Here is a 21,683-nt window from a genome sequence, read left to right as displayed (position 1 = left end):
ATAAGGGGGTCAGGAGAATGGGGATGAGAAAAAATATCAGCCATGATTGAATGGCAGAGCAGACCTGATGGGCTGAGTGGCCTCGTTCTGCTCCTACGTCTTATGGTCTTTGTAGTTCCTTGTGGTCTTGGACAGAGCAGGAGCCATACCAAGCTTTGATACATCCAGAAAGGATGCTTTCTATGGTTCATCTGTAGAACCTCTCCCCCACTCCCCTCAAGGCATACATAATGCTCTGCCGAAGAGGGTGAGATTTTCTTATGGAGGAGAGGTTGAGTAGTTTTGGGGCCTGTGCTCATGTCAACAAGTTTGACTCTGTCTACACTTCCAAATCCCTCGGGAAAAGCAGCCAGCGTACAACACACAGCCCGGACATTCTCTCTTTCACTTTCTTCCGTCGGGAAAAAGATACAAAACTCTGAGGTCATGTACCAACCGACTCAAGAACAGCTTCTTCCCTGCTGCTGTCAGACTTTTTCATAGAATTCCTGTAGTGCAGAAGGAGACCTTTCGGCCCATCAAGTCTGCACTGACCACAATCTCACTCAGGTCCTATCCCTATCACCCTTACATACCCTGCTAATCCCCCTGCCAGTAAAGGGCAATTTAGCATGGCCAATCCACCTAACCTACACATCTTTGGACACTAAGGGGCAATTTAGCATGGCCAATCCACCTAACCTACACATCTTTAGACACTAAGGGGCAATTTAGCATGGCCAATCCACCTAACCTACACATCTTTGGACACTAAGGGGCAATTTAGCATGGCCAATCCACCTAACCTACACATCTTTGGACACTAAGGGGCAATTTAGCATGGCCAATCCACCTAACCTACACATCTTTGGATACTAAGGGGCAATTTAGCATGGCCAATCCACCTAACCTACACATCTTTGGACACTAAGGGGCAATTTAGCATGGCCAATCCACCTAACCTACACATCTTTGGAGACTAAGGGGCAATTTAGCATGGCCAATCCACCCTAACCTACACATCTTTGGACACTAAGGGGCAATTTAGCATGGCCAATCCACCTAACCTGCACATCTTTGGACACTAAGGGGCAATTTAGCATGGCCAATCCACCTAACCTACACATCTTTGGACACTAAGGGACAATTTAGAATGGCCAATCCACCTAACCTGCACATCTTTGAACTGTGGGAGGAAACCCACGCAGACGCGGGGAGAATGTGCAGACTCCACACAGACAGTGACCGAAGGCCTGGGTTCATGGCACTGTGAGGCAGCAGCACTAACCACTGTGCCACCGTGCTACTTTTGAATGGACCTTTTACATATTAAGCTGATCTTCCCTGCGCCCTATCTGTAACCGCAACACTATATTCTGCACTCTCTCCTTTCCTGCTCCCCTATTTGTTAGGCAGGATAGATTCAGAAAGAATGTCCCCCATGGTGGGGAGAGTCCAGATCCAGATGATTATGAGGGGCATGGACAGAGTGGATAGTCAGAAGCTTTTTCCCAGGGTGGAAGAGTCAATTACGCAGGGGGGCACAGGTTTAAGGTGCGAGGGGAAAGGTTTAAAGGAGATGTACGAGGCAAGTTTGTTTTACACAGAGGGTGGTGGCTGCCTGGAACTCGCTGCCAGGGGGGGAGGTAGTGGAAGAAGTTACAATTGGGACTTTTAAGGGGGCGTCTTGACAAATACATGAATAGGGACGGCACAGTGGGTTAGCACTGCTGCCTCAGCGCCAGGGGTTCGATTCCCAGTTTGGGTCACTGTCTGTGCGGAGTCTGCACGTTCTCCCCGTGTCTGCGTGGGTTTCCTCCGGGTGCTCCGGTTTCCTCCCACAGTCCGAAAGACGTGCTGGGTGAGGGTGCATTCACTGTAAGTAGTCTCACAACACCGGGTTAAAGTCCAACAGGTTTATTTGGTAGCACAAGCCACGAGCTTTTGGAGCGATGGTCCTTTGTCAGGTGAGTGGGGAGTTGTGTTCACAAACAGGGTATATAAAGACACAAACTCAATTTACAAAATAATGGTTGGAATGCGAGTCTTTACAGGTAATCGAGTCTTAAAGGGTGCATTGGCCATGCTAAATTCTCCCTCCGTGTACCCGAACAGGCGCCAGACTACAGGGATTTTCACAATAACTTAAGAACATAAGAAATAGGAGCAGGAGTCGGCCATCTAGCCCCTCGAGCCTGCCCCGCCATTCAATAAGATCATGGCTGATCTGAAGTGGATCAGTTCCACTTTCCCGCTTTCTCCCCTGTCTATCAGAAACCTATCTACCCGTGACTTAAATATATTTAGCGAGGCAGCCTCCACCACTTCAACGGGCAGAGAATTCCAGAGATTCACCACCCTTTGAGTTCCTCCTCAACTCCGTTCTAAACTGCCCCCCTCTTATCTTGAGGCTGTGCCCTCTAGTCCTGCTGTCCTTTCTAAGCGGGAAGAATCTCTCTACCTCTACCCTATCCATCCCCTTCATTATCTTATACGTCTCTATAAGATCCCCCCCCCTCATCCTTCTAAACTCCAATGAGTACAGACCCAGTCTATTCAGTCTCTCTTCATAGTCCAAACCCCCTCATCTCCGGGTATCAGCCTAGTCAACCTCCTCTGCACTCCCTCCAAGGTCAATATATCCTTGCACAAGTGCGGCGACCAAAACTGCACACGGTACTCCAGCTGCGGCCTCACCAGTGCCCTGTACAGTCGCAGCAAGAAACAGTTGCAACTTCATTGCAGTGTAAGTCTTACTTGTGACACTAAGAGATAAATAAACTTTGAGGTTGGGAATAGAAGGATATGGTCCCCGGAAGGGTAGGGGGTTTAAATTCACGGGGGGGGGCGGGGTGCAGTGTGGTCAGAGCAGGCTTTGGGGGCCGGGGGGGGGGGGGGGGGGGGGCCTGTCCCTGTCACTTTCTTTGTTCCCCCGTGGCGATAATGCCTCAGATCGAGTCAGAGAGAGGTGACACTGCGGAGAGTCAGGGAGGAGACAAAGGGTTAAAGAGAAAGGCAGACAGCAGTGGGTGGGCTGGGCGCCGGAGATAGCATCCGCCCAGCTGAGGTTTCTCTGCCTCTCTGAAGGAGACAAGAGAGAGACGGAGCGAGAGATGGAGACTCAGAACAAGCTGCTGGCCGCCCAGTGCTGTGCCTACCTGCTGGCACAGGTCTTCTCCCTCTTTGTGGTGGTGTCCCTGGCGCAGAACGGGCGGGATTTCCAGGGCAGGTGCTTGCTCTTCAGCCAAGCCTTCTGGAGGGAGGAGAACGCCACCGGCTCGAGCGTCAGCCGCTTTGTGGTGAAGGAGTGGGGGCCGCCGGCCGCCTGCCAGTTCTGCACCTTTGTGGGGGTCTTCACCCTGGCCTGTGCGGAGTGCAGGCCTGGAGGAATCTCTTCTACCTCTGCAAGGGGCACGACGAGTGAGTCTGCACAACACACCCCCTCCACACCGCCCCCCCCAGCACCCACCCTGCCCCACCCCCCCCCCCAAGTCAGAATCAGCTGCACCGCCCCCCCCACACCCACCCTGCCCCACCACCCCCCACCCAGACTCAGCTGCATCCCCCCCCCCCAACCCCTGCCCCACCCCCCCCAAGTCAGAATCAGCTGCACCCCCCCCCCAGCACCCACCCTGCCCCACCCCCCCCAAGTCAGAATCAGCTGCATCCCCCCCCCAACCCCCGCAGGAACCCCCCCAACCCCCAGCACCCACCCTGCCCCTCCCCCCCCCCCCAAGTCAGAATCAGCTGCGCCCCCCCCCCTCCCAACGCCTGCAGCTAACCCCACTTCCCCCCCCCAACCCCGGCACCCACCCTGCCCCACCACCCCCCCAGTCAGACTCAGCTGCATCCCCCCCACAACCCCTGCCCCACCCCCCCCAGTCAGAATCAGCTGCACCCCCCCCCTCCCAATGCCTGCAGCTAACCCCACTCCCCCCCACGGCACCCACTCTGCCCACCACCCCCCCCCCAGTCAGAATCAGCTGCATCCCCCACCTCCCCCCCCCCCCGGCACCCACCCTGACTCAGCTGCATCCCCCCACCCCCACCAACCCCTGCAGCTAACCCCACACCCCCCCCCCAGTCAGAATGAGCTGCATTCCACCCCCCCCCCCCCCACAATGCCCGCAGCAAACCACCCCCTCCCTGGCACCCACCCTGTTCCCACCCCCCAGTCAGAGTCAGCTGCACCCCCCCCTCAACCCCCGCAGCAAACCAACCCCCCCAACCCCCGGCACCCACCCTGTCCCCCCCCCCCAGTCAGAATCAGCTTCATTCCTCCCCCCCCCCCGCAAAGTACTCAAGTCCCTCCCCCAGCATCCCCCCCTCCCCACCCCCAATCACCTGGCTAGCCCCCCCTCCCCCAGCACCCTACCCCCTCCCCACCCCCATCCACCGGCAAACCCCTCAGAATCAGCTTCATTCCCACCTCCGCCCCCCCCCCCCCAATACAGCACTCAAGCCCCTCCCCCAGTCAGAATCAACTCCCCTCCACACAGCAGCGCCCCCCCCCCAACCTGGCAGCCCCCTCCTCTCGCCAGTCAGAAGCAGCTGTGTACCCCCTCCCCCCACGCAGCACCGACTCCCTCCCCCAGCACCCTACTCCCTCACCGCCTCTCCTTCCCCCGGCAAAACCCCCCCCCCCCCCAGTCAGAATACCCCCCCTACATTTCCCCCCCTCAACACAGCACCCACTCTTCCCCTATCACCCCCCCCCATCTCCCCACCACCGCCCCAAGCAGCCCCTACCTCTCCCTTAATCAGAATCAACTGCATCCACCCATCCACTGCAGCACCTGCCCTCTCCAGCACCCATCCTCCCCTCCCACGGCACCACCCCCCCCACCCCCCACCTTCCTCCAGTCCCCACCATCCCCTCCCACGGCACACACCTCCCTTTCCACCAGCACCCACCCTCCCCTCCCCCAGCACCCACCCTCATCTCCCTGAGGGTGCGGGGAACGAGGGGGGAGAGTGGGATTAGACTGGGTGGGATATTAAAGGGTGCAGGGAGTGAGGGGGAGAGTGGGATTATACTGGGTGGGATATTAAAGGGGGCGGGGAGAGTGGGATTAGACTGGGTGGGATATTAAAGGGTGCGGGGAGTGAGGGGGAGAGTGGGATTAGACTGGGTGGGATATTAAAGGGTGCGGGGAGTGAGGGGGAGAGTGGGATTAGACTGGGTGGGATATTAAAGGGTGCGGGGAGTGAGGGGGGAGAGTGGGATTAGACTGGGTGGGATATTAAAGGGTGCGGGGAGTGAGGGGGGAGAGTGGGATTAGACTGGGTGGGATATTAAAGGGTGCGGGGAGTGAGGGGGGGAGAGTGGGATTAGACTGGGTGGGATATTAAAGGGTGTGGGGAGTGAGGGGGAGAGTGGGATTAGACTGGGTGGGATATTAAAGGGTGCAGGGAGTGAGGGGGAGAGTGGGATTAGACTGGGTGGGATATTAAAGGGTGCAGGGAGTGAGGGGGAGAGTGGGATTAGACTGGGTGGGATATTAAAGGGTGTGGGGAGTGAGGGGGGAGAGTGGGATTAGACTGGGTGGGATATTAAAGGGTGCGGGGAGTGAGGGGGGAGAGTGGGATTAGACTGGGTGGGATATTAAAGGGTGTGGGGAGTGAGGGGGGAGAGTGGGATTAGACTGGGTGGGATATTAAAGGGTGCGGGGAGTGAGGGGGGAGAGTGGGATTAGACTGGGTGGGATATTAAAGGGTGCGGGGAGTGAGGGGGAGATTGGGAATGTCAGGGAATCCTGTGTTTTATTTACTTTGTGTTGTTTTCTCCTTCCAGCACCTTCTTCTCCGCCTTCCTGAACCTGCTGCTGAGCTGTTCGGTCTTGTTTTTGACCATTGTAGCCAGTGTAATGATCAGCGTGGGCTTCAACATCTGGTGCAACGTGGTTACTGACCATGGGAACATGCCCCTGAGGTGAGTAGACAGAACCCTTAAGAGTATTGATAGGCAGAGGGATCTGGGCGTACAGGTACACAGGTCACCGAAAGCGGCAACGCAGGTGGAGGAGGGAGTCAAGAAGGCGTACGGCATGCTTGCCTTCATCGGCCAGGGCACTGAGTTTAAAAATTGGCAAGTCATGTTGCAGCTTTACAGAACCTTAGTTAGGCCACACTTGGAATATAGGGTTCAATTCTGCTCGCCACGCTACCAGAAGGATGTGGAGGCTTTGGAGAGGGTACAGAAAAGATTTACCAGGATGTTGCCCTGGTATGGAGGGCATTAGCTATCAGGAGAGGTTGGAGAAACTTGGTTTGTTCTCACTGGAGGTTGAGGGGAGGGAGACCTGATAGAAATCTACAAGATTACAAGAGGCATGGATTGAGTGGATAGTCAGAAGCTTTTTCCCAGGACGGAAGAGTCAATTACGCGGGGGGCACAGGTTTAAGGTGTGAGGGGCAAGGTTTAAAGGAGATGTACGAGGCAAGTGTTTTACACAGAGGGTGGTGGGTGTCTGGAACTCGCTGCCGGGGGAGGGAGCGGAAGCGGATATGGAGTGAGCTTTAAGGGGCGTCTGGACAAGTACATGAATAGGATGGGAATAGAGGGATACGGTCCCCAGAAGGGTAGGGGGTTTTAGTTCAGTCGGGTAGCATGGTCAGTGCAGGCTTGGAGGGCTGAAGGGCCTGTTCCTGTGCTGGAATGTTCTTTGAGTCTGCTGGGGAGGAGACACTGAGAGAAGGGAGGTGGGGTCCAGCAAGATCTTGAGGGGACAGTACGAGTGCCAGTCATCGATAGTCTCTTGTCTCAAGGTCACATCCGCCCCTCTTGGGGTGGAGGGGAGAGGGTAAGGGGTGAACATCAACCATTAACCACAGTTGGCACAGTGGGTTAGCACTGCTGCCTCACAGCACCACAGACCCAGGTTCAATTCCCGACTCGAGTTTGCACATTCTCCCCGTGTCTGCGTGGGTTTCCTCCCACAGTCCAAAAGGCATGTGGGTTAGGTGGATTGGCTATGCTAAATTGTCCCTTAGTATCCAAAGGTGTGCAGGTTAGGTGGATTGGTCATGCTAAATTGTCCCTTAGTGTCCAAAGATGTGCAGGTTAGGTGGATTGGCCATGCTAAATTGTCCCTTAGTATCCAAAGGTGTGCAGTTTAGGTGGATTGGTCATGCTAAATTGTCCCTTAGTGTCCAAAGATGTGCAGGTTAGGTGGATTGGCCATGCTAAATTGTCCCTTAGTATCCAAAGGTGTGCAGTTTAGGTGGATTGGTCATGCTAAATTGTCCCTTAGTGTCCAAAGATGTGCAGGTTAGGTGGATTGGCCATGCTAAATTGCCCCTTAGTGTCTAAAGATGTGCAGGTTAGGTGGATTGGCCATGCTAAATTGCCCCTTAGTGTCTAAAGATGTGCAGGTTAGGTGGATTGGCCATGCTAAATTGCCCCTTAGTGTCAGAGGACTAGCTAGGGTAAGTATGTGGGGTTATGGGGATACGGCCTAGGTGGGATTGTAGTGGGTGCAGATGGGCCGAATGGCCTCCTTCTCCACTGTAAGGACCACAATTAGCTGAGTTTAATAGTCTTCATATTAATCCCACTAGGCCACTGCCTCCCCTGACTCAGCAGAGTGGCGTGGGAGAGGTGTTGGTAAAATTGGGAAATATTATTATTCATGCACGTGAAGTTTTGGAAACCGAGGAACAGTTGACCCTTCAAAACAAAAAAATTCCTTGTATCCGTGTGCGACTGTCGGAAGTTTTGACTGTGGGTGGGTTCTGGGTGTGTTAGAGCGTCAGCCATATTGGCCAAGCAGGCCTGAGGCCTGACTGTCTTCCCTGCCTTGTTCTAGGCCTGATCTCCGGATCTGTTTCTTTCCCACACAGCTGTGAGGAGATTCAGTCAACCAATCTCCACCTGGATGTTGACACGTCGGCTTTTTACATCCATTTTAGGCTTGCCCAGGTGAGTGTGTAACCATTGCCATGTAGGCCTTGCTATTCAGGAGTGGCTCCGACCTCCCTCACCCCCGGAAGGTAGCTCTGATGGGCCAGTGGTTAGCACTCGCGCACTCTTGGAGTTGTGGGTCCCCGCTCTAAGAATTGAGCCAAGCAACGAGACCAACTCACTCCAGGGTCAGCGCTGAGGGAGCGCCGCACTGTCGGAGGGTCAGTGCTGAGGGAGCGCCGCACTGTCGGAGGGTCAGTGCTGAGGGAGCGCCGCACTGTCGGAGGGTCAGTGCTGAGGGAGCGCCTCACTGTCGGAGGGTCAGTGCTGAGGGAGCGCCGCACTGTCGGAGGGTCAGTGCTGAGGGAGCGCCGCACTGTCGGAGGGTCAGTGCTGAGGGAGCGCCGCACTGTCGGAGGGTCAGTGCTGAGGGAGCGCCGCACTGTCGGAGGGTCAGTGCTGAGGGAGCGCCGCACTGTCCGAGGGTCAGTGCTGAGGGAGTGCCGCACTGTCAGAGACACAGGGCTGCGATACTAGTTTAGTCTAAAATAGAGAACGCAGCATTGAGAGTGCCGGGTCTGGGGGCGGTCGAGACACTGTGTGATGGACACCGTGTTAGGTGTGAGCTGTTGACGGGTTGGAGAAGCCACCGAGGTGATTTTTCTTGTGTCTAATGCTGAACCTCTGTCTCTATTTTTCTCTCTCTGTGTCTCTATCTCCCACTTTCTCCGTTTCTCTCTCTCTGTCTCCCTTTCTCTCTCTCTCTGTCTTTCCCCATCTCTGCTTTTCTGTCTCTCTTTCTCTCTGCTTCTCTCTCTTTCCACCTCTATCTCTCACTCTGTCTTTCTCTCCATCTCTTTCTATCTGTTTCTCTCTGTCTCTCTCCCTGCCCCTCTCCCTTTCTGTCCCTCTGTTTCTCTCTCCCCTCTCTTTCTCACTCCGTCTATCTCTCTCTTGCTCTCTGCCTCTCTCTCCCCCGTCCCTCTCTCTTTCTGTCTCTCTCTCTCCCCTCTCTTTCTCTGTCTCCATTTCTTTCTCTCTGCCTCTCTCTCCGTCTCTCTCTCTCTGTCCTTCTCCGTCTTTCTATCTCTGTTTCTCTCTGTCTCGCTCTCTGCCCCTCTGTCTCTCTCCCCCCTCTCTTTCTCTGCCTCTCTTTCCCCCTCTCTGTGTCCCCCTGTCTCTCCCTGTTTTGCAGTTTGGTCTCTGGAGTGTCTGGACGGTGTGGGTGCTGCTGTGTGTCCTGTCCTTCCTCAAGGTCTACCGAAACTACAAGCGCAAGGAGCTGGCCCGCTGCCTGTCCCGGGAGAAGGAGCTGCTCCTGAACCGCTCCAGCCGCGGGCGGCCCCCCTCCGAGGAGCAGGCCGACCTCCCCAGTGTCTTCATCTGAGCCCACCCTGTGCCGGGTGGGCAGTGCCAGGGCCCCGGAGCCAGCCAGCTGGGTAAAGGCCGGTGCACACTGCGGTCGGGCGGGTGGGCCCGAGGCCTCGGGCCTAGTTAGAGAAAGCCTTTTAGCGGGATTGATGAGTTGACCCCTGGCCCCCCTGAGGGCCGAGGTGAGGTGAGGCAGGTATCGGCCTCCGCTTTTGAGTTGGTTGTTGGCATTTGCAGTCCTCCCTGAACGAGGCATCTTTCCATTTGTGTTTGACCCCTCACGGCCTACCCCGCGAACCCTGTTATATCCCTAATATTCCAATTCCACCCCTTCCCTCAGCCCCGAGGCAGGAAGCTAAGCCAGTCCCTATTCCCTCCCTCAACTGATCGGATATTCGACCATGGGGGGCATCGCAATCCGGTGGGGGCTTCTGGCTCAGGCAGATGTGGATGGGACGGAGTGGGGAGGAAGTGGGGGGAGGGAGTGGGGGAGATTTTGGGTTTTCGTGTGTGATATCCCCTCCCCTCCCCAGGAGTATCTGAGGTTTCTCTAACCACCCCCCCCCACTCCCCACACCCCCTCAACCACTTGGTGTGACTAAAGTGGGCAAAGAGAGGGGAGGGGGGAAAACATTGAGGTAGTAAACAGCCCCCCTCCCCCCCCATGTCACCAACCAATGACCCTCCCCCACCCACCCACCCACCACACCCCCACACATGGAGGTGAGCGCGCTCTGGTTTGTGCCTGTGATGCCCGCCCTGGTCGAATAGCCCCCTCCGCTCCATTGCCCTGGGTTGCGGGTGAAGAAAGGTCATTTTGGGCGTGGTTCCTTGGAACTGAGGTGCTGTCACCCTGAGGAGAGTTGACGAGGGGGTTTGGGGTGGGTGAGGGAGTTGGGGGGGGGGTGTGTGAGAATGGGCGAGGGGGTGAGTGGGAGGGGCGTGAGAATGGGCGAGGGGGTGAGTGGGAGGGGCGTGAGAATGGGCGAGGGGGTGAGTGGGAGGGGCGTGAGAATGGGCGAGGGGGTGAGTGGGAGGGGTGTGAGAATGGGCGAGGGGGTGAGTGGGAGGGGGTTTGGGGGAATTCATGACTTAAAGGGGGGGGGGGGGGGGGGGACGTTTCAGGGCCCTGGGACTGCGGGCTCCCTCGGAGCTGTGAGATGGAGGTCACCCCACAGGGTGGATCCTGACCTTATTGGAAAGGTTGTGCTGGGCAAATCCAGGGGGGAGATTTACGAGACCCCCCCCTCCCCCCCATCTCACGCTGCCTGCTGTGTTTCATGGACTGCAGGTTTAGTTTAATTTATTATCTGTATAAACAGTGTTACTGGAGCATCAGCCTGTCTCTCATCCATTTCTATTTATTAAACTACAGTGAGAATGAGACTGTGTCCTCTGCTGATTTCTCCAGCCTCTCACTCTGCACATTTCTCTCTTCATCATCTAATGATATAACTCCTTTATAGTCCTCTCTCTGTCTCTATCTGCTCCTCCGTTTTTCTCTCTCTCTCTCTCCACGCTCCCCCCCCACCCCCGGTCTCTTTCTGCCTCTCTTTGATTCTCCCTCTCTCCGTTTCTCTCACTCAATCTTTTTCTGCCTCTCTCTGTCTTTCTCTCTCTCTCTGTCTCTCTCGCTCAGTCTTTCTTTGCTTCTCTGTTTCCCTCTCTATCTCTCACTCAGTCCTCTTTGTCTCTTTCCCTCGCTGTCTCTATCGCTCAGTTTTGTCTGTGTCTCTCATTCAGTGTCTCTCTCTGTCTGTCTCTCTCGCTCAGTGTCTCTCTCTGTCTGTCTCTCTCGCTCAGTGTCTCTCTCGCTCAGTGTCTCTCTCGCTCAGTGTCTCTCTCGCTCAGTGTCTCTCTCGCTCAGTCTCTCTCTCGCTCAGTCTCTCTCTCGCTCAGTGTCTCTCTCGCTCAGTGTCTCTCTCGCTCAGTCTCTCTCTCGCTCAGTGTCTCTCTCGCTCAGTCTCTCTCTCGCTCAGTCTCTCTCTCGCTCAGTCTCTCTCTCGCTCAGTCTCTCTACCTCTCTTGTTTCTCACTGTTTCTTGTCTGTCAGTGTCTCCCTACCAGTTTTTCTCTATTTCTGTTTCTCTCATGGTCTCTCTCTCTGTCTCCATCTCTCTATCTGTCTCTGTTTCTCTCTCTGTCTCTATCAGTCTGCCTGTTTCTCTTTGCCTGCCTGACCTTTCCAGATCCTTTCCCCACTCAAACATGGGAACAGATGTGACAAAACTGTCACCTAGGAGCTCTGTCACTCCCTCTCCCGATCTCTCTCTTCTGACCCCTCTCTTGCTCTCTGAACCCTCCCCTCTGTCTCCCTATTTCTGCACCTCTCTCTCTGTCTCTCCCCCTCTCTGTGTCTCCTCCAAATCTCTCAATCTAATTCCCTGCCCCCCTCTCTCTCTCTGCCTTTTCCCTTCTCTCTGCATTTTCTCTCCCCCTCTACCTCTTCCTCCCCCTCCCTCTGCCTCCCCATGTCCGCCATCACCCTCTCTCTGCCTCCCCCTTCTCGCTTTCTGTGCCTCCCTCTGCCTCCCCCTTCTCTCTCTCACCCTCCCCCTCTGCCTCCCACTACACCCCCCTCTCTCTCTCTGCCTCACCCCCTCCCTTCCCCCTCACTCTGTCTCCCTCCCCTCTCTCTGCCTTCCCCTGCTCTCTCTCCCTTCCTCCTTCATCTCTGCCTTCCCTCATTCTCTCCCTCCCTCTGCCTCCCTCCCCCCTCTCTCTCTGCCTCACCTCCTCCTCCCTCTGCCTGCTCCCCCTCTCTCTCTCCCTCACCCCCCCATCTGCCTTGTCCTCTCTTTTTCTCTCGCTCTTTCTCCCTCAACGCCCCCCCCCGACCCCGCAACAACTCCCAGCAGACTGCAGATAAAACCGAGGGCAGCTGGCCCGATGTTCCTCTGGTGACCCAGGAGACGCTGACCCCGCAGCTTTTTGTTTGAGAGGTCGGTAGTGGGTCGAGGGAAGGGGGGAAACCTTCAGTCGGAGCGAAGGGAGAATTGGATTGACGGTTGCTCCGGGTGTAATGGGTTTTCTCGCCTGAGCAGCTGCGTCTCGGAGGCTGAGTGCCAATCAGCCTCCCAGGAAAGGCTGCCTTTCCCTGGGGAACGTCTCAGCCAGATGCTGCCACTTATCTCATTCCTCAGTCTCCATCCCTCCCCCCCGCCCTGCTGCGAATCCTGACCGTTCCTCACTCTGTGACGGTGGCTGGCCAGGGTTGCTGGGACTCTGGAACATATTAACACCCCCCCCCCACTTCCAACCAAAACAGAGGGGGCCCATTGCAATGCCCCACTGTCCGTGAGGCACTCACACGGTCAACTGCAGGCAAGGAGGTGTAAGAACATAAGAAATAGGAGCAGGAGTAGGCCATCCAGCCCTTCGAGCCTGCCCCGCCATTCAATAAGATCATGGCTGATCTGTCGTGGCTCAGTTCCACATTCCCACCCTCTCCCCATAACCCTTAATCCCCTCTCTTATCAAAAACCCATCAACCCGCGTCTTAAAAATATTTAGCGAGGCAGCCTCCACCACTTCAACGGGCAGAGAATTCCAGAGATTCACCACCCTTTGAGTGAAGAAGTTCCTCCTCAACTCCGTTCTAAACCGCCCCCCCCTTTATCTTGAGGCTGTGCCCTCTAGTCCTACTGTCCTTTCTGAGCGGGAAGAGATATAGACCATAGTGGGTCAGATCTCTTGATTTGATTTATTATTGTCACATGTATTGGGATACAGTGAAAAGTATTGTTTCTTGCACACTATACAGACAAAGCATACTGTTCAAAGAGAAGGAAAGGAGGGGGGGGTGCAGAATGTAGTGTTACAGTCACAGCTAGAGTGTAGAGAAAGATCAACTTAATATTTGATTTATTATTGTCACGTGTATTGGGATACAGTGAGAAGTATTGCATAGACAAAGCATACCGTTCATAGAGAAGGAAAGAGTGTGGAATGTAGTGTTACAGTCATAGCTAGGGTGTAGAGAAAGATCAGCTTAATATTTGACTTATTATTGTCACATGTTTTGGGATGCGCGCTACACAGGTAAAGCATACCATTCATAGAATATGTGGGAGGAAACCAGAACACCAGAGAAAACCCACACAGACACAGGGAGAACGTGACTCCGCACAAACAGTGAGTCAAGCTGGGAATCGAACGTGGGTCTCTGGCGCTGTGAGGCAGCGATGCCACCATTCTGCGAAGAGAGTTTGGGGGTGGTGAGTTCGGGATGAGGCAAAGATGGGGCAGAAAGGCACATCCGTCTCACGAATCCACACATAACGAAGGGCCCAGGAGCATTCAGCATACTCTCCCCTTCCACAGCTCTGTCCAAAGATGTGCAGGTTAGGGTGGATTGGCCATGCTAAATTGCCCCTTAGTGTCCAAAGATGTGTAGGTTAGGGTGGATTGGCCATGCTAAATTGCCCCTTAGTGTCCAAAGATGTGTAGGTTAGGTAGATTGGCCATGCTAAATTGCCCCTTGGTGTCCAAAGATGTGTAGGTTAGGGTGGATTGGCCATGCTAAATTGCCCCTTGGTGTCCAAAGATGTGTAGGTTAGGTGGATTGGTCATGCTAAATTGCCCCTTAGTGTCCAAAGATGTGCAGGTTAGGGTGGATTGGCCATGCTAAATTGCCCCTTAGTGTCCAAAGATGTGTCCCTGGAGAGGAGCACGAGGTGTCTCCCCCACCCGACATGATTGAGGCATTCCGTACCCACTGCCCACCACGGAGGGAAGGTGGGACTTGAGGGGGTGTTTTATCAATCCCACTTCAATCATGTTGTCTTGATGTTTTAAGATTCCCTTGACATTCTGTTTCCTTTGGTTCAGTATCCCCCTTAAAGGGCTGCCTTTCAATTTGGCCCTCAATTAGTTGATTTAATTTATTTGGTCACCCCACACCCCCCAAGGGGGCGCAGACTCTCCTCAGCTATGTCCCTGGCACTTGGACACCCACTGCCCCAACACTGCGTCAACAAAGCGAAGGAGATAGTCATCGACTTCAGGAAGCGTAAAGGGGGACACGCCCCTGTCTACATCAACAGGGACGAAATAGAAAGGGACGAGAGCTTCACATTTTTGTGTCCAGATCACCAACAACCTGTCCTGGTCCCCCCCCCACCCCCCACGCCGACACCATAGTTAAGAAAGCCCCACCAACGCCTCTACTTTCTCAGAAGACGAAGGAAATTTGGCATGTCCGCTACGATTCTCACCAACTTTTACAGATGCCCCATAGAAAGCATTCTTTCTGGTTGTATCACAGCTTGGTCTGGGCTCCTGCTCTGCCCAAGGACACACTCCTGTCTACAACAATGGAGGCGAAGTAGAAATGGTGAAAAGCTTCAAGTTTAAACATTAAGCAAGGAACTACAAAAGGTTGTGAATGTAGCCCAATCCATCACGCAAACCAGTCCCCCATCCATTGACTCTGTCTACACTTCCCGCTGCCTCGGGGAAAAGCAGCCAGCATAATCAAGGACCCCCCCCACACACCCCGGACATTCTCTCTTCCACCTTCTTCCATCGGGAAAAAGATACAAAAGTCTGAGGTCACGTACCGACCGACTCAAGAACAGCTTCTTCCCTGCTGCTGTCAGACTTTTGAATGGACCTACCTCGCATTAAATTAACCATTTAATGTTTAAAGTTGAAGCTCTTCACCATTTCTACTTTGTCCCCATTGTTGTAGACAGGTGTATGTCCTCCACAGAGGTTCATAAAATGTACAGTGCAGGAGGAGGCATTCGGCCCATCAAGCCTGCACCGACGACTATTATACCCAGGCCCTATCCCCATAACCCCAAATATTTACCTTCTTAATCCCCCCGACACTAAAATACAATTTATTATGGCCAATCAGCCTAATCTGCAGATAGTTGGACTGTGGGAGGAAACCGGAGCACCCGGAGAAAACCCAAGCAGACACGGGGAGAATGTGCAAACTCCACACAGACAGTGACCCGAACCGGGTTCCTGGTGCTGTGAGGCAGCAGTGCTAACCTACTGTGCCACCCCTCCACTACCTGAAGTCGATGACAATCTCCTTCATTTTGTTGACATTGAGGGAGAGATTATTGTTGCCGCCCCAGTTCACCAGATTCTCGATCTCATTCCTGTACTCTGTCTCGTCATTGTTTGAACTTCCATAGATGCCCCATAGAAAGCATCCTTTCTGGTTGTATCACAGCTTGGTCTGGGCTCCTGCTCTGCCCAAGACCGCAAGGAACTACAAAAGGTCGTGAATGTAGCCCAGTCTCATCACACAAACCAGCCTCCCATCGACTCCGTCTACACTTCCCGCTGCCTCGGGGAAAAGCAGCCGGCATAATCAAGGACCCCGCCCCCCCCACACACCCCGGACATTCTCTCTTCCATCGAGAAAAAGATATAAAAGTCTGAGGTCACGTACCAACTGACTCAAGAACAGCTTCTTCCCTGCTGCTGTCAGACTTTTGAATGGACCTACCTCGCATTAAGCTGATCTTTCTCTACACCCTCGCTGTGACTGTAACACTACATTCTGCACCCTCTCCTTTCCTTCTCCCCTATGTACTCTACGAACAGTAGGTTTTGTCTGTATAGCGCACAAGAAACAATACTTTTCACTGTATCCCAGTACGTGACAATAATAAATCAAATCAAATATTAAGTTGATCTACCTCGCATTAAGCTGATCTTTCTCTACCCCCTAGCTATGACTGTAACACTACATTCTGCACCCTTCTCCTTCTCTATGAACGGTATGCTTTGTCTGTATAGTGTGCAAGAAATAATATTTTTCACTGTATCCCAATACACGTGACAATAATAAATCAAATCAAATCAAATTAGAGATTCTGATTAGAAACCTCATCTGGTGCTCCAGGTGTGGTCTAACCAAGGGTGCAGGGAGGGACAAGTCTCCAATCCAAGCAGCATTCAATTCCAGGTTAATCTACCTCGTTTTATCACGGACTGAAACCCCTTATCGCGGCTGTGTGAATAAATCGCAGTATTTATTTACAGAGTGCCGTGAATCAGACAAAAGGAGAGTTTATACACAGAGACACACCCAGAGTGAGAAAGTCTTATAGCCTGCGAGCTGTGGGTTCCTCTCACCAGCGCTGAGGTTCTGGAGGTGCAGAGTTACGCCATGTTGACACTGCAGGAAGATAATGACGAGGCGGGTCCTGACTCATGGCTGGCGTCCATCGGGCAGTCAGTGGTCAGAGGGTGCCCGGACTTGCCCACTCATGAATCTATTCTGGAAAGAAAGGCAGAATTTCAGAGTTTGGCGCGGCAGAGGCGAGAGGGACGCAAAATACGTTTAAAAAAATGTATAATTTCAGAAGTACCAGCATTCCCTCCAACTCATCGATTGCCTCCTTGTCCGAGAGAGCCCTGTAAAACAGCAAGAGGAGGGGGGGGTGCCAGTTATAACCTGCATCGTACGGCAACCCATCTTAGCTCTGCCCCTCCATGCCAGTCCACTTTCGATCAAGTGGCCCGTTCCTGGTGAGCTTGTCGACCACATGGGGCATCACACAGCTCTTTTTTACACTGATTACCTGGTGAGGGGGGTATTAGAGCATAGAACAGTACAGCACAGTACAGGCCCTTCGGCCCTCAATGTTGTGCGGAGCTACGTCTGAACCCAAGATCAAGCTATCCCACTCCCTATCATTCTGGTGTGCTCCATGTCCCTATCCAATAACCGCTTGAAAGTTCCTAAAGTGTCCAACTCCACTATCACAGCAGGCAGTCCATTCCACACCCCAACCACTCTCTGAGTAAAGAATCTACCTCGGACATCCCTCCCACCATGAACCTTATAGTTACGCCCTCTAGTAACAGCTACATCCACCCGAGGAAATAGTCTCTGCACGTCCACTCTATCTATCCCTCTCATCATCTTATAAACCTCTATTAAGTTGCCTCTCATCCTCCTCCGCTCTAAAGAGAAAAGCCCCAGCTCCCTCAACCTTTCCTCATAAGACCTACCCTCCAAACCAGGCAGCATCCTGGTAAATCTCCTCTGCACTCTCTCCAATGCTTCCACATCCTTCTTATAGTGAGGTGACCAGAACTGCACACAATATTCCACATGTGGTCTCACCAAGGTCCTGTATAGTTACAGCATAACCCCACGGCTCTTAAACTCAAACCCCCTGTTAATTCTGGCTATGTATCCTAGCTCAGAAGGCTAAAGAAATCATACAGACCCAGCACAGGAAGGAGGAGGCCATTCGGCCCACCAAAGCTACACCGACCATAGTCCCACTCAGGCCCTATTCCCGTAACCCCCTCATATTTACTCTGATAATCCCCCTGACATTAGGGTCGATTTAGCACAGCCAATCCATCAACCTAACACGCACAGCTTTGAAGTGTGGGGGGGAAATCAGACGACCCAGAGGAAACCCACGCAGACATGGGGGGAACATGCAGACTCTGCACAGACATTGACCTAAGCCGGAAATCGAACCCAGATCCCTGACGCCGTGAGACAGCGGTGTTAACCACTGTGCTACCCCTAAAATCCCACCCAGGCTCTATCCATGTATTTACACTGCTAATTCTCCTGACAATTTAGCAGGGCCAATCAACCCCCTAACCTGCACATCTTTGGACTGAGGGGGAAAGCCGGAGTACCTGGAGGAAACCCACGCACACAAAGGGAAAATGTGCAGACTCTACACAGACAGTGACCCGAGGCCAGAATTCATCCTGGGTCCCTGGAGCTGTGAGGCAGCAGTGCTATCTACTGTGCCACTATGTCCACTACGACTCTCACCGATTTATACAGACGCACCATAGAAAGCATCTTTTCTAGTTGTATCACAGCTTGGTCTGGGCTCCTGCTCTGCCCAAGACCGCAATTGACTACAAAAGGTCGTGAATGAAGCCCAGTCCCATCACACAAACCAGCCTCCTAGCCACTGACTCTGTCTACACTTCCCGCTGCCTCGGCAGTATAATTAAGGACCCCACGCACCCCGGACATTCTCTCTTCTACCTTCTTCCGTTGGGAAAAAGATACAAAAGTCTGAGGTCACGTACCGACCGACTCAAGAACAACTTCTTCCCTGCTGCTGTCAGACTTTTGAATGGACCTACCTCGCATTAAGCTGATCTTTCTCTACACCCTCGCTGCGACTGTAACACTACATTCTGCACCCTCTCCTTTCCTTCTCCTCTATGTACTCTATGAATGGTATGCTTTGTCTGTATAGCACGCAAGAAACAATACTTTCCACTATATCCCAATACATGTGACAATAATAAATCAAATCAAATATTAAGTTGATCTTTCTCTACACCCTAGCTGTGACTGTAACACTACATTCTCCTTTCCTTCTCTATGAACAGTATGCTTTGTCTGTATAGCGCACAAGAAACAATGCTTTCCACTGTATCCCAATACATGTGACAATAATAAATCAAATCAAATATTAAACTGCTCTTTCTCTACACCCTCGCTGTGACTGTAACACTACATTCTGGACCCTCTCCTTCCCTTCTCTATGAACGGTATGCTTTGTCTGTATAGCGGGCAAGAAACAATACTTTTCACTGTATGTTAATGCATGTGACAATAATAAATCAAATTAAAAACCCATCCCCACAAAGCCAGGAGTGGACTGAGCGCCACCTCCTGATGCCCAAGAGCAACGAGCCCTCCAAACCGCCAGGGGGCGCACAAGAGCGGTGTTTCTAGTCGGCACATTACGGTCAAGCGGCGCAAGCGCTCGGCACATTACGGTGAGCGCCACACTTATGCATATGCAAATGAGGCGCTGATGAATATTCCGCGGCCGCTAATGAGCACCTCTCCAGGCTATCGTTCATGTGGCGGAGGTTAAGGGTGAGAGCCCGGGCCAGCGAGCTCAGCTGCTGCAGGGCGGACTCCAGCACGGCCGCCTGGCTGTGGCCGGCGGGCAGCCGGGTGAGGAGGCCGCTGGGGCCCGCCGCCGGTTCTCCGCTGCCGGGGCCGCTCGAATCTCCCGCCTCCGCCGCCGCCGCCGCCATTTGCCAATGGCGTCATGACGGTACGCGAGGCGCTTACGTCGCCCTGGCTTCCGACGTGCTGATGTCACCACGGCCGAGGAGGGCGCGTTTTTCCCCGCGTGGCGTCCACCCCTCACAGCGCAAAGGGAGGTCCTCTCCTTGCGTCATTGCGCTCGAAGCGTGATGACGTTAGCCTTGCCGAGGCCACTGGGAGTTGTAGTCCTTTCTGAGAGTTGTAGTCTTTTGTTCTGTGCAGTGGCTGGACAAGTTCATGGCTGTTTCTCCCCCAACCTCAACAGCACAAAGCCTGCTCCCTTAAGACTATTTAAATTCGATTGAGTTATAAATCATACTATTTCAAGCACCCTTAAGTGATATTTCAAATTGCTTCCATTATTCACAGAATGGCTACAACACAGCAAGAGGCCATTTGACTCTTTGTGGCTATACTAGCCCGTTGAAGGACCTAGAAGACCATATGACTGTAGGTTAGGGGGACTTGACATGCTAAATTGCCGTTTACTGTCCAAAGATGTAGGTGGATTGACCAATGTCAAATTATAGAGTCACAGAGGTTTACAGCATGGAAAAAGGCCTTTCAGCCCAAATTGTCCATGCCGCCCTTTTTGTTTTCGACCCCAAGCTAGTCCCAATTGCCCACATTTGGCCCATATCCCTCTTATTGTCCCTTAGCGTCCAAAGATCTGCAAGTTTGGTGGATTGGCTATGCTAAATTGTCCCTTAGTGTCCAAAGATGTGCGGGTTAGGTGGATTGGCTATGCTAAATTGTCTCTTAGTGTCCAAAGATGTGCAAGTTAGGTGGATTGGCTATGCTAAATTGTCCCTTAGTGTCCAAAGATGTGCGGGTTAGGTGGATTGGCTATGCTAAATTGCCCCTTAGTGTTCATAGTTGAGTCGGTTAGGGGGATTAGTGGGATCAATGTGTGGACTTACAGGGATAGGGCATATGGTGGGCCTGTGTAAGACGCTCATTTGGTGGGGGGGGGGGGGGGGGCGTTGGGATGATATCAGTGCAGACTTGATGGACTCAATAGTCTTTTTGTGCTCCTACACAGAATACCTACAGTGCAGGAGGCCATTCAGCCCAATCTTCTGTTCCTGATGACGAGTCCAGGATAAAAGCAAAATACCGTGAAGTTGGAATATGAAACAAAAACGGAAAATGCTGGAAAATCCCAGCAGGTCTGACGGCATCTGTGCCGAGAGAATAGAGCTGCTTTGACGAAGGGTCATCCAGACTCGAAATGTTGGATCTATTTTCTCTCTCTCCACAGATACTATCAGATCTGCTGAGATTTTCCAGCATTTTCTGTTTTTGATAAGTCTAGGGTGCCTTGTACTTTATTAACCATACTCTCAACGTGTACTGCCACCTTCATTGAATGACATACATACACATCCAGGTCCCTCTGCCCCTTCACTCTATTTAGAATTGTACACTGTGATTTATCACTTGCATGGTCATAATCTACAGCTTTGAGCAAAATGACAGGATTGTATTTTAAGTCTTATTATTGTCACATGTATTGGCATAGAGCGAAAAGTATTGTTTCTTGTGTGCTCTATAGACAAAACATACCACTCAGAGAAAAAAAGGAGGGTGCAGAATGTAGCATTACAGTCATGGCGAGGGTGTAGAGAAAGATCAACGGTATGAGGTAGGTCCATTCGAGAGTCTGACGGCAGCAGGGAAGAAGCTGTTCTTGACTCGGTGCATGACCTCAGACTTTTGTATCTTTTCTCCCAATGAAAAATGGTGGAAGAGAGTACATCCCGGGTGTGTAGGGTCCTTGATTATGCTGGCTGCTTTTCCCAAGGCAGCGGGAACTGTAGACAGAGTCAATGGATGGGAGGCTGGTTTGCGTGATGGATTGGGCTACATTCACAACCCTTTGTAGTTTCTTGCGGACTTGGTCAGAGCAGGAGCCCATACCAAGCTGTGATACATCCAGAAAGAATGCATTCTATGGTGCACCTATAAAAGTTGGTGAGAGTTATAGCAGATATGCCAAATTTTCTTAGCCTGCTCAGAAAGTAAGAGGCGTTAGTGGGCTTTCTGAACTATAGTATTGGTGTGGGTGGGGGGAACCAGGACAGGTTGGATCATAAGGCATAGGAGCAGAATTAGACCACGCAATCCATCAAGTCTGCTCTGCCATTCAATCATGGCTGATATTTTTCTCATCCCCATTCTCCTGCCTTTTCCCCATAACCCCTGATCCCCTTATTAATCAAGAACCTATCTATGTCTTAAAGACAATCAGTGACCCAGCCTCCACAGCCTTCTGCAGCAAAGAGTTCCACAGATTCACAATCTCTGGCTAAGAAACTCCTCCTGATCTGTGTTTAAAAGGATTGTCCCTGAGCCTGAGGTTCTTGGTGATCTAAATATCTAGAACCTTGGAGCTCTAGGCCATTT

At 52.7% G+C, this 21,683-nt stretch overlaps 1 long non-coding RNA gene and 1 pseudogene across 2 annotated transcripts; one reads left to right on the top strand and one right to left on the bottom strand.

The window, feature by feature from the left end:
- The first annotated feature begins 3,022 nt into the window (after nucleotides 1-3,022).
- Nucleotides 3,023-9,708, top strand: LOC145339832 (transmembrane protein 179-like; annotated as a pseudogene). The gene is made up of 4 exons (XR_013886076.1): nucleotides 3,023-3,399; nucleotides 5,774-5,911; nucleotides 7,822-7,900; nucleotides 9,078-9,708. The product of XR_013886076.1 is annotated as a transmembrane protein 179-like (transcript).
- Nucleotides 9,709-16,230: 6,522 nt separating this feature from the next.
- LOC145339830 (uncharacterized) lies at nucleotides 16,231-19,264 on the bottom strand. Its single transcript, XR_013886075.1, has 3 exons — nucleotides 19,065-19,264; nucleotides 16,591-16,636; nucleotides 16,231-16,499 (listed from the first exon to the last, which is right to left on the bottom strand). It is a non-coding gene; the product is annotated as an uncharacterized LOC145339830 (long non-coding RNA).
- Between the last annotated feature and the right edge of the window lie 2,419 nt (nucleotides 19,265-21,683).

This window comes from Carcharhinus amblyrhynchos, unplaced genomic scaffold (genome assembly GCF_965287045.1).
Source record: "Carcharhinus amblyrhynchos unplaced genomic scaffold, sCarAmb.v2.hapA scaffold_692, whole genome shotgun sequence".
Taxonomy (NCBI): Eukaryota; Metazoa; Chordata; class Chondrichthyes; order Carcharhiniformes; family Carcharhinidae; genus Carcharhinus; species Carcharhinus amblyrhynchos.
Note: the sequence above shows the minus strand (reverse complement) of the source record. Positions and strands in the feature narration are given on the sequence as shown.